Here is a 12,726-nt window from a genome sequence, read left to right as displayed (position 1 = left end):
CAAAAGGAGAAGCGCTCTAATTCAAAAGCAGACTTAACAGCATCATTAATCTTTTCCTTTCATTTCTACGTAATTTCTAGAATCAAATTCTTTCCAAAGAGGCTGGAATGATCGATTTTGCTCCCCTTCCAGTCTGCAGATGTCTTTATTTTAATATGCTTATGATATAATTTCTACCCCTTCAAAAATGCACACCATCAGCAGGAACCTAAACAGTTTCAAACACATATCGAAGAAGCCGAGTGCCCTCTTTCTTCTGACACACAATAGAAAATGTCCCAAATTATCAATGCACTTCCCGCACAAGCCCCTCGTCTCTTTCAGACCGCCGCCGATAAATAACAACAATATTGCGATATCCCATCGCTGCCCCGGCTTCGCGTTTCGCCACGGCAGCTCACGCCAGGGAGAACATGCAGCAGATTGATTTTATCGCTCAAGTCTCGCAGACCCCCTCTCCCCTCCTCCCCCCGCCTTGGCAAGGGGGCAATAAATCACCGCATCCAACCTTTAACTTACACCTCCGCTCCACCATCTCCTCTCCTCGCCATCCACCTCTCCACAACGCCGCACGCAAACCCACCAGCCTCTCGCGCCGCCGCCACCACCGGCTCCGCCGCGGCGGAGCGCGGGGCTGGGGCTGCTCCTCCGCGGCGCCGCTCCGCCCGCGCTGCGGGCGCGCCTTACCTGCGCGGGGGCCGCCGGCACCGCCGCCGCGGCACCGGGACACGGCGGGGCACGGATGGAGGGATCGCGCGGGAGAGGCTGCGCCGGGCGGCACCGGGGAGAAGCGAGGCCGGGGGCGCGCACGCTGCTGCCGGCTGATGGCTGGGGAGGGTCGGAGGGGTGGCATGGGCAGAGGGAGAGGTGCTGCAACGCTGGTGCAACAAAGCGAGGGCCCGGAGGGAGCTGCCGGCTTCCCGAGCAAAGCTCTTCTTTCTTTGCGTGGGGTTTGGGGGATTCTTTTGTTGGTGGCTTGTATTCTTTTGTTGGTTGTTTTAGTTTAGAGAGGGTTGGTCGGTTGGTTGGTTGGGCTTTTTGTTGGTGTCTTGGTGGTACTACTACTAATTATCATCATCATCATCATCATCTTTATTATCGTTATCATTATGTCATCTTTTTTTACGCCCTGGAACTGAGATTTGCTGAATTCTGCACAGCCTGTGGGAAAATGGAGGTATAATCTCATGAGCAGAGCACACCCATGGATCAGGTCTACCACAACCACGGGAGAAATGCTTGAGAAAGCCATTTTCCAGCGTCGAACTGACTTTGTGTTGTCCCCAGATGATGGTGAACTGTTAGAGAAAGCCCAGGCTTCTCAAGACCTTTGAGTTTAGCAGCATGGGAAGCATTTGTTTGTGCCAAACATTTTCTCTATCTGTTGCCCTTCTAACTTAGTACCTGTGGCCTACAGAAAAGTGAAGAATTGATTGTAAGGGATTTTCACGAAGCCTTAGCCAAGGTCCTGGCCACTTTTGAACACATGGAGTAATGCTTGTCACACCAAGGGTCAGAAGAGCCCACTAAGGGGCATGACATAATTCTTTGAGAATGGTTGTGCAATTTTATTTTTTTTCATACCTGGGGTGTAAACATAGCAACTTAGTTTTGAACTGAAACTTCAGAAATCAGCATAAATAAAAAGCCCTTCTCCCATTTCACTCCCAGTGGAGTTAGCTTTATGATTTATTTTTTTCTTCATGAAATGGGTTTCCTCACAGATGACAAGTTTGATGAGGTAACCAAGCAACATGTTAAGTAATGAGAAGAAAAGCTTCCTAGATATGCAATGTATCTTCAGTGCTTAGAGCATAATCAGACATTCCTTTTGTTCAGCCAACTGATATTCACATCCAGTTAATTTCAGAGTGAGGATTTCTCTTGATAATTCTAGTAACTTGACCCCTTCAAGCAGAGTAAAGAGCAAATAACTCTTCTGCTATGAAAAGCAGATAAATTGTAGGCTGAAACATGATAAGTGATACACGTTTTTAAAGAAGCAAACTTGTAACTTGATAGTAGTATTTAGTGTACATATATATGTATGTATAAACACATATATAATGTATATAATATATATACATTTTATATATGAATTATAATTTTTTAACTGTAGCTTTATTTTATTAGGCTCACAGTAAGCATAAGATAAAACTTATGCTCTTAGATGGGGAATGTCAAAGCCCAAGGCCAATCCACCCTGAATGTGCTGGCACAGTGGAGGTCCTGGCACAGGTGGAGGATTTTTCCACCTTTAAAGTGAAGGACATCTCAGTTATTCCAGCAGTAGCCAGAGGATGTTCATGTTTCTCTAGAAAGAAGCCTGCCCCAATGAAAGGAAGGCTGTCAAGAGCCTACACAGAAATAAAACAACAAGATGTTAAGTGAGCCAGGAAGATACAGGAAGATTTAAGGGAAATACAATTTCCTTAATTTAATGGTGCTTTTGTGTTGAGAAAAATATATTACTTTTGTCATTCTCAGCAATTGTTGCAGCATATAGTGTCATAGTTGATTCATTTTGAAGCAGCATCAAAAAAAAAAAAAAAAAAGAAACAAAACAAAAACCCCAAAAAACTGCAAAATCCCAAGAAAGAGGAAGGAAAAAAAAAACCAAACTGATTTCCATACCATCTCTGTAGGTTTTTCAGCTTGACAAATATATGATATATCTTGTAAGAAACACATGGCCTTACAGAAACCTGACTGTCTTCTGCATAAATTAACATTCTGTGTTATACCAAAATATTTATAGATTTGAAAAAGTAAAGAGATAAAAGCAGCGAGGATCTTCTTGAAAACAAACCAATCATATTTTCTGTCATGGAGAACACAGTACATTATCCAACTTGCAAGTTCAAGACCTTTTGGAGGGATGTGTATTGTCAGAACAAGGTGCCTTTGAAGTACATAGGTGAAATTGTCCAACGGTTGTAATTTTAAGTAAGAGATCTTTTGGCAAGCTGCAGTGAGTGCTGGAGCTGTCTCTGAGGCACGCACATGCAATTGCCATGGCTGTCAGAGCTAATAAGAAAGGAAGGAACCAGTCAAGGCACTGCAGAAGAAATAAGAATGATTCTGCTGAGAAATAAAACGCAAAAAACCACCACCAAAAACAAAACCCCACAAAACCAGCAAAACCCACAATTAAAATCAAACTGAAAGTGCTTCCAGAGAACACTGGCTATCTGGGCAGGCATGAGAAGAATATGAAAAGGGAGAAAGTTATTTCTGAGACTAAAGACAGCAGGAACTGTTTTAAAGATTTGGAAGAGAGAAAACCTGTTTCTTTGCTGAAATGGTCCAGGGTAAGGCTTGGGACTGGAGTGGTTGGATTTTGGGGGCCCATCAAATCTCTGTTCTGGTTATAATCATGCGACATATGCCTGACATGTTTCCCTGCTTTGAAACAATCATCAGTAATTCTTCTATACCAAATCAAATCCTTAAGAAGACCTTCAGACCCACCAGAAATTTGACCCTTTGCATGTATGAATAAAAGTGGTTTTTTGGAGGACAGTCAGTAACATTTTTTTGAACAATTCAGTAATGTCTTTTGAACTTGGTCCAGAATGAGGAACAAATGGGATGAGGTAGATGTGCAGCAGAACTGAGGGAGCTGTATGCAATTGTGTGTATCTGCATGCAGGCAGTGAGGTTTAAAGAGATGTGGAGAAAAAATGTATACTTTCTGCCTGTTAACTGCCATATTACTCTGCTGTGGATGAATCAAGTATGGGCAAATGTAAAATAAGAAGAAATTAGAAGAAATTAGAATTTCCTACCTTGGAAAAAGTCAGTGTGTTACGTAGGTCCTTGGCTGCTCAATTCAAACTAATTAAAGAAAATTTTGAAGTACTTTAGCAACTTGAAGTAAAAGAGAGAACCAAATCTGTATAGTTCAACAAAATTAATTGCAGCAAATAATGAAATACAGTACTGGAGGTATTTGACTGAGACATGTTTGAAATCAGAAAATGGAACAGAAAGGCAACACTTTGGATTTGATAGTTGCTCTAGATAATGAGTTTTTGGAGATAGCTCATACCTAACTTTGGAGGATTAAGGTGTTAAGAACTTGCTTAATACAAATTCTAAATGGATAAATAATGAAGTACAGGAGCACACCTACGATGATTTAAAATATTTATTGACCTTATACTCAGTACTGGAATTAAATCATATTTCCCAGTCTTCTGCTTTTGCAGAAGGTATCAGCTGTACTTAGTTATGTAATGTTCTAAGAGAAGATTGGAAACTTATGCAGTTATAGGTGGCTTTGTGGATCCAAAAGTAGTTTTATCCAAGGAAAGCAAACATGGTAACAAAATGCGTGAACATGTCTGAGGATCAGAAGATATTTGTGGACTCTTGGTCTGTAAAATCTGAGCTGACCACAAACCATTTCAAGGCTTACACACTTCTCTCTGGAAATAACTGCTTTCTTGTATTTACTGTAATAGTGACAACTTAACATGAAACATGTTCAAGAAAATTAATAGTAATCCAAATTTGATCCTCAAGATGAAAACCTTGGGATGATTCAGAGATTAATTTGGATGCCTTTTTTTTTTTTCTTTCCTTGGCTTTGGAAAAACAGTTTAATTGTTCAAAGCATTAAAAAGGTGTTGAAATGTTCATGAAACATGTATGAGAGGGTTTGGGTTTGTTTTTTTTTTTTCATAAATGAAAAACTTGATGAGTGTGAAAATATACTCCTATAACATAATGAACATAATTTGTAGTGTGAAGAATACAGGAGCTACCAAGACCTCAAATGTCCCTAAAGTGCATATAGAAAGACATCATTAATGACAATACCCTATAGTTTGCTGGCTCTAAGTCTCAGAGCTGAAGGTGCAGTACACTTTCACACACAAGGCTTGGCTGATGGGCACAGCAGTACACATTGCCAGGAGAAATCTGTAATGAAATATCCCATGTTAGGTTTTCTGAGCTGTACAAAAACTGATTTAACAGCCAGCCCTCTTGATGAATCTTCAATAGCCTTCAGAGGGGATATGGTATGACACACATAGCTATGGTTTTCTCACTGAAGCTCCATGAAGAAACCCAATGTGATGCAAAATGTTCTTCTCAATATATATGTTTGGATTTGACAAATGGTATCTATTAGCTGGATAAAGCATGGTGAAACAGAGAATTGATAAATCAATTGGCTTCCAAAACACATTTGGTTTGATATTAACTCTTAACAAGAAGGTGATTGCAGAATATTCTTTCTAGAAGAGTTTGTAAGGAGTTATATGGACATCACTACTGTGATTTGGAAAATGTAAATTTCATAATAATAATTTTATTTATTTCAAAAAAAAACCCTCATGTTCATATCTCAAAAAAGTGGTCATTTTCTCTGAATTTCTATGCAGTAATGTGGCATAAAATGTTAATGCAAGCAGCAGATACATCTCAAAGCCATCCTTGCAGACTTGCATTTAAGAATGATACATGTAAACACTGCAAATAATGCCTTTGATGGCAAAAATATAAGGAAATAATGAACATAGGTCTTCTTTAGTTCAAATGCTTGTCTTTTAATGCTTTGCAGCAGTTTTTAAGCAGGAAAGTACAGGCAATCTTAGATAAGAAGAAGAATTGAAGAGAGCAACAAACTGTTGCATGTTGTCATTGAGCAAACAACAGTCACCAAAGGAACTTGGAAGCTCATTTCATCCCAGAACTGTCTGTGAAATCACTTCCTTGAAAGTAATGTGTAAGAAATCCCACCATAGGCAGACGTGGGATGAATATTTTGTTGCACTCCTCAAGAGGGTTTATTTTAAACCCTAAAATATTTTGCTTCATATTTCTTTCAAAGTTCTTAACATTTAACAGACTTTTATAAGTGTTGCTTATAAAATTTCCCATAATTCCTTTTAAAAATCCCACTAAATTCATACTCCTAAGTAATTGGCATAATTTATATGGAATTTATGTGAATGGCATTTGTGTGTAATTTGTATAAATTTCCATGAAACCCATTCATCATCATCAGTCACCATGTTCCTCGTTCTCTTTTCTGGGATCACAGAGCTGCCTGGATACATCAGTGTGCTCATGACCCCCAGGTGTTAGGAGAGATTCTGGGTAGTCTCTGTAGTGTGGGCTCCAAGTGAAAAACAAACTCCTTTCCAAAGGCCCCCAAAATTTGAAAAACAATGAATAACAAGGCTGGCAGAACAACATGATGTTCTAGTGTCATTTATCAGCATGCCTGAATCATAGCTGTAGTATGCAAATGAGCAGAGGCAATCAAGGAAATTTCATTTTGTCACAGCTGCAGGGTTGGGTTTTAGCAGGGAACTTCCCTCGAAGGTGCTGAATCCCCTCAGCTCCCACTCTCTGCTAATGTGGGTGGAGGCTACTGCTAGAAACTTGTCCCATTTTGAATCAAGATCTTTGAGAACTTCCAGAAAATCTCTGATTATAATAATTTGTTTTATAATGTGTCACTCTACACTTATGAAAAATGAGTATACTTGCTGTAATTCAAGTATTCTACAAATACTTAGCTGTACTAAAAGTGTGCCAAGTATACTAAAAATATATTACTTTCCACAAGGATATAATTTCCTAGTAATCAGAAGATATACTCTGATTCAAAAATTGCTGTAATTGTTAATGTTGGTGAGAATTCCTAAGGCATCAAAGCAGAGGAATATTTGTGGTGTGAAGCTGCAGATAGGTGGTTGAGATCAGTGTCTAAACCATAAATGATGCACCTGCTGGAGAGATTCACTGAGGGAATACTGCAGTGTGCCAGTTTGATGGCACTTTTACACTTCAGGGCAGCTTTATTGTTGGGCTGCTGAGCTCAAAAAAAACCTTTCACTAGGGGAAGTGAGAGTTGCCCTTTCCAGGAATTGTAGCATTAATTGCTATTAGTTTAAAAGCTTGATTCAGTTTATTTTTATTTAGTCCCCACAATCTGTCTTGAGAGCCCTTAGTGCCTCTTAATAGTTCAGGAGTTTGTAATGCATGGCAGAATTACTAGAGGAGGCAAGAAGGAAAGGAAATTTAAATGAAAGACAGATTGGAAGGCAGCGAAGGAGACAGGTGGAGGATGAAGGATACTGTAAATGAAGTGCTAAAAAAAAAGCAACCAAAAATAAAAAAAAGCAAGAACTGTTGTGATAAATAGAGAGAGGAATGAACAAAAATAAGAAACACCTAATGAAAAAAAAAAAAACAACAAAATTTGAGTACTCAAGGTGCATGGTGGAGACAGAAGCAATCCCTTTCCAAAACCAGAACAAGTTGTGTTTAGTAGTGTTAGGATCATGCCAAGGTCAGAAATGCTGTTCTGACTGATCTGAGCTGGTCTGAGCTGTTGGGAGAACTCTCTGTGGCTCCTGTGCCTGCCTGACACACATGATCTGTGGCACAGCTGGATCTTTCAGGACTGATCCCATGGTGCTTCCATGCAAAGTAGACTTTTCCTTGCTATGAAGTAATGAAGTTCTTGTGGTCCTGTCAGAGGGGAAAAATCACAAAAGATTTTATAATATTTCTTCCCTCCTGTTCAGCACCAAACCTACTCACTTTAAGATTCAAACAAACGAAAAACCCCTCTAGAATCCAGGGCAGCCTATTCTTTGAACCCAGGAAACTACTTTTTCAACTCAAAATAAATTTATTGAAACTTTTTTGTAGTATCTGGAAGGTTTGTGTCTCTTCCTAATCAATAGTTCTCTGATGTCAGAATGTGTATTGCATTTGTATTTTTAAAACTGCCAAATTACTGTTTTCTTTGTGTAATCTTTCTGGTTTTCCTGTTGTTTTAAATTTTTGCCTTCCTCTGATGCATTCAAGATATAGTTACTTTTTTACTCTTGTTCTTTCTCATGGTTCTCTCCAACCATTTTGCGACTGCAGCCGCTGCTGACTACTGCTTTTGATTTAGCTGTATATTTGTGCAAAAAAATACCTTAGCTACCAAAGCAGTAAAAACCCAGAGATTGTACAGAGACTTCCGTAGTGGCAGGAGAAAAGGTCAATATACTGCATATTTTTACCAACAGACTCAAGTTCTCTCTCATGTATTTGATAAATTCTTGTTTGGCTGGATGCATTGCAAGACAAATTTTTTTTATTCTGTAGCCAGGTAACCCCATACATCAACCTAAAATAATCTGGAAATGGCTTTAAAGATCCAAATTGAACTGTGAGCACTATTTAACTGTTGTTCCCTAATAGTATTCCCTCATTTTCATGATTTAGTGTGCTGTTTCATAACTTTAACAGTTGTTCCCTAATAGTATTCCCTCATTTTCATGATTTAGTGTGCTGTTTCATTGAGGCATATTCATATTTTCTCCAAATTATTTTATATTGCATTCTTTATACATCCTCTCACCAACAAACTTCTCTGGCTGTAGTGACCACTGGAAAGATATTTCATCTTCTACTGATTGTGTTTATCTCAAGTTATTTCAACACACATAGAAGGATTTAACATGACAAATGGTGAAAACATGAAGTAATACAAATATTGCACCTTTACTTTTGAGATGTAGATACAGGCTGAATCATGTTCAGTTATGGCTGAGGCAAACTGGAACATATAAATTGCTCCCCAACCATCGAACAAAAGATAATATCTAACTTTAGTTCTGCATTTATCAGCTAAGCTCATAGCAATGTCTCCAAGTGGATGGGTCATCAGTATTTGGCAATTCCAAAGTATTACTGAGTGAGAAAAAGTAGTTCTGGCCCTGCAGACAGTGATATTTCCATGGTTATGTTGGTTATAGACAAGGGACCTGGACTGGAATACCTCAAGGCTTTGATCCTATAATTTAGCAAATGCAGGACTCCAGCAGGGCTTCCCTCTGGTTCTGAGAGCTTATATTGATTCTTAGATATTCAATGAATTAATGCTACAGGCAGAGAAACATACAGATTTTCCTGAAGTTTGCAGGTTTCAGGATGTTAAAATTATGCAAATTGAGCATGGTTTGCCCAAAAAGCAAATTAGCATTGTACACCTGTAGCAAGCATAATATGTGTATCCCCATGAAAGTATGAACATTCAGCACATTTTTACCTCATTAGCACTCCAGGGGTAGCAGTGACTTAATTCTTTGCTGTTGCAAGCTCTGTAGCTGTTAGCCACAGACATTTTACAGTTGTCCATAAAACGCGTTCAGCAAAAACAAACATGAATTTTATGAAAAGTATTGAGAAGACAGGGTAATGATTCTTTTACAGAGTGGATGACTCCGTTCAGGTGTAAAACTTTTGGCATCCTGATTCTGGGAGGCATAAAAAGAAATGCCACTCCCAGAACTGGGCAGCCTGGCTCTTCAACGCTTCAGATTTGAAAGCAGATCTCTCCTATTTGAGATGCACAATCACAGAGCATTTGTTTGGACCACATGAGGCTGCTTTGGAAAGGAAGACAGGGATGAAAAATGCCTGGGAAGAACATGATCCGAACCACTCAGAAAGGGACTTCACTGTGACATGGTGCAGAATGATGGAAGGGAATGTAAAATCCCATCTGTTTATGGGGTTCTCTTGGTTTATGATTGATTTGTTTTTGGACAAAGTGTTGGACAAGTCTCCACAAAGAGTTAATTGCTGATATAAAGAATAAAAACCATGGAGTTATCCAATTTTTTCTCATATGATTGAATCAAACAAGACTGGAACAGTCCCCTGTCAGGCTTTTGAAAAGTCTTGTTTTGAAAACTGTCTTGTAATTGCCCTTTAAGTGTCTTATTATATGACACTTAATTATTATTATTATTATTAATATTATCATGATTATTATTATATTATTATTATTAGATTAATAATCCATCAAGACAGCTAAGTTTTTATTTCCTGCTAATCACTAAAAATGTTCAGTTTTTATTGAGAATGCCTTTTTTGTTCCCTGAGTTGTCCTCCTCCTGTTGTTATCTGGCTTTATTTTTGTTTCATTCATGTTTATTTTAAGAATTTTACACTTCCAATGGGTTATTTTATTTGGTAACCTTTGTACAATATGCTGTGCTGAACATTTCTCTCAGTCCACAAGTGTACATGCAGATGGGATAAGTACTCCTGAGTAACATCAGAATTTTCATTCTTTTGAATATACACAGATATATTGTTAAAATATTTCAGAATTCATATATAGACACAAGATATAGCCACATTAAGCATATCAACTGAGTGTGGCATGAAGCTGTATCAGCATATTCCTCCTTTACTGTTGTGGGGTTAATTAAATTACAAACCTCAGAACAGTTATCAACACAAACCTGAAGGTACCTTGTCAACTCCCTATTCAGACAAGCCATCAGTTTTTCAGGGGCTGGACAGAGGGTTTAAGGGAGTGAAATACTGGGAAATAACATAATATCAGTATTATAATAATATATGACCACATCTAAGATGCTTGCTGATGTATTTGTCTCAAAGAATATTGTCACATTTCAGGATAGGCTCAGGACTAGGACAGGAGAATCAATGACAATGATGAGACACCACAAGATTTCTTATCAAAAACTAAGACCAAGGCTTCCTTTATCAGGAAGGGGCATGTAAACAAGTCCTTCAACACACAAGCAAAAAAACCACCTCTGCCAATGAACCTCAAACCTGCAGAATAGTAAAAAAGATAATAGATCAGAAGTTAGTGTTTTTTTCTCATGTATAATGAAAAAGGTACTCTGTGAAACTGAAAATAAGCTGATTCAAATCTGTGTTGGAAAATTCTCTTTCACGAAGAATATTACTGCACTATGAAACATATTTCTACAGGTTGCTACTGAGGTCAAAGACTAAGCAAAATCCCACAAAAATTTGACTTTTTGAAATATTCATGATGAACATGATGAACATTATAAACAAAAATGTTCACACATTTTTGAGGATTGCTAATTTTGAGATCCAGCATTTTATTCTTAGGAGTTTCATTGGGATGCCGTAGTTATAGTATGCAACCCTTCCATCTTCCTTTGATACATCTCAACCTGACCATTGTTTGGAGGCAGCCTGCTAAATTCAAAGAACCTTAATTCTCTTCCAGTAGGGAGCTCAGAAAGATCTTTTCCCACACCAAACTAGATGTGAGTATGTATCTTCTCCTTCCTTCCATGGGTTTTGTTCCATTCCAGTGTAGTTATGTTGCTAGAGGTACATCAGTTCTGCCCATGCCAAAGCTAGCCAGCTGTGTGCCAGCTGTTAGCATAGCACTATATGTGAGTTAATGAGCCTTGCTGGGGATTTTTTTTCTTGATAAGTGTTCCAAGGGCTCTTAATCAGCAGCAGATTGTCCGCTGAGTGATGTATGACATAGTTCTCTGTGCTTTCTCCTCCTTCTGTGGCTGCAGTGCAGCCCTTCTGCAGACCTTTAGTGACCTGCTCTGTAACCAAGTGTAGCCTACTTAAATTTATGAAGTGTCAACAAGCAGATGTGGATTTGAACATCTTATATTTGTTATTTGACTTGTCCAATCAGGTGTCTGCAAATACTACAGTGTCTCATTAGTTTCCACTTTTTCAAGCCTATGGGATATTTATTTCTCAATCTGATCAACAAATATTTTCACAAAAATACTTGGTGTTACGGTTCAACAGGTGAAAGGTGTGGGCATCAATAAGACTTATTCAGGAATGATGTTTTAAAAGGATACATTCATAGTTGCAAATATTGCCTGTAGTATTCATCCTGCTCAGCTCATAGCAGAGAACTGATTTAGGGATTTGGGGAAAAGACTTCTGATGTGGCATGTTTTTTACTTACATAATTAGGAACAGGGAGCTACTGTTTGCAGTAAGAGAGCTTAAAGATTATTAATACATCCATTCTCCCTTCTTTGCATTTGAAAGAATTTATCACTCATTAGTACATTGTCAAAGACAGGATTATGTCTTGGTCCTGTGTGCACTCACAGGGAAACCCCTGCCAACTCTCTTAGTTGCTGCCAGGAAGCCAATGAATAGAAAATAATTTGGGTTTTTTAGGAGCATAGAAAAATAACAAAAGTTTTCTTTAAAAGCAAAGTCCTTAAGCACAGGAGCTGAAGTTTTGATACTGGGCAGTACAAGACCTGTGCACACCTGCCAAGGCTGTGGCTGTGGAGTCTCACTGTCCCTCCCAAGAGAGTCATTAATTTTTTCCATACTCTCTTTACTGTGACCTCATAGAGTTCATGCTGCAAGCTGAGTATTTAACATAAATAAATTTTACTGGAGTTTAGATGTTGAACCTCTGTTAGCACAGGATATACTGACGGCATCCTCAAGAGTGTGAACCAAAGGTCCTGAATCTCTTTCAGGGGCATTTCCATTGCTTTGCAGTAGTCAGCAAACACATGACAGATTCCCTTGAACAATTTTTCAGCACTGGCTTTATTATGTACACTTTCATTTTCCTCACAAAATTATTCTCAGTACCTTGCCATCACTAAGGCATATAACAATTTAATAGTACAGCATCAGTAACAAGGTAAATCAGTCTAACAAATATTCCTTATGGCCTAAATTTACAACACAGGGTCCCCATGGAATGTAAGTGAAGCTGTGTCAAGGAATTTCTCTATCATTAATACTGAACATTTTCCCCATTTACCTGATTTACTCAAAGACTATGCTACATAGTAAACTTCACATTATGTGATGGTTGTGGAGTGAGTACAAATGCCCAACTGTAGGAGAGGAAAATATTCCCCATTGGCATGTTTTGTTGAAATAGGTGAGAAAGACTTA

This window comes from Pyrgilauda ruficollis, unplaced genomic scaffold (assembly GCF_017590135.1).
Source record: "Pyrgilauda ruficollis isolate IOZ18807 unplaced genomic scaffold, ASM1759013v1 scaffold93, whole genome shotgun sequence".
Lineage (NCBI taxonomy): Eukaryota > Metazoa > Chordata > Aves > Passeriformes > Passeridae > Pyrgilauda > Pyrgilauda ruficollis.
This window is presented reverse-complemented; position numbering follows the sequence as displayed.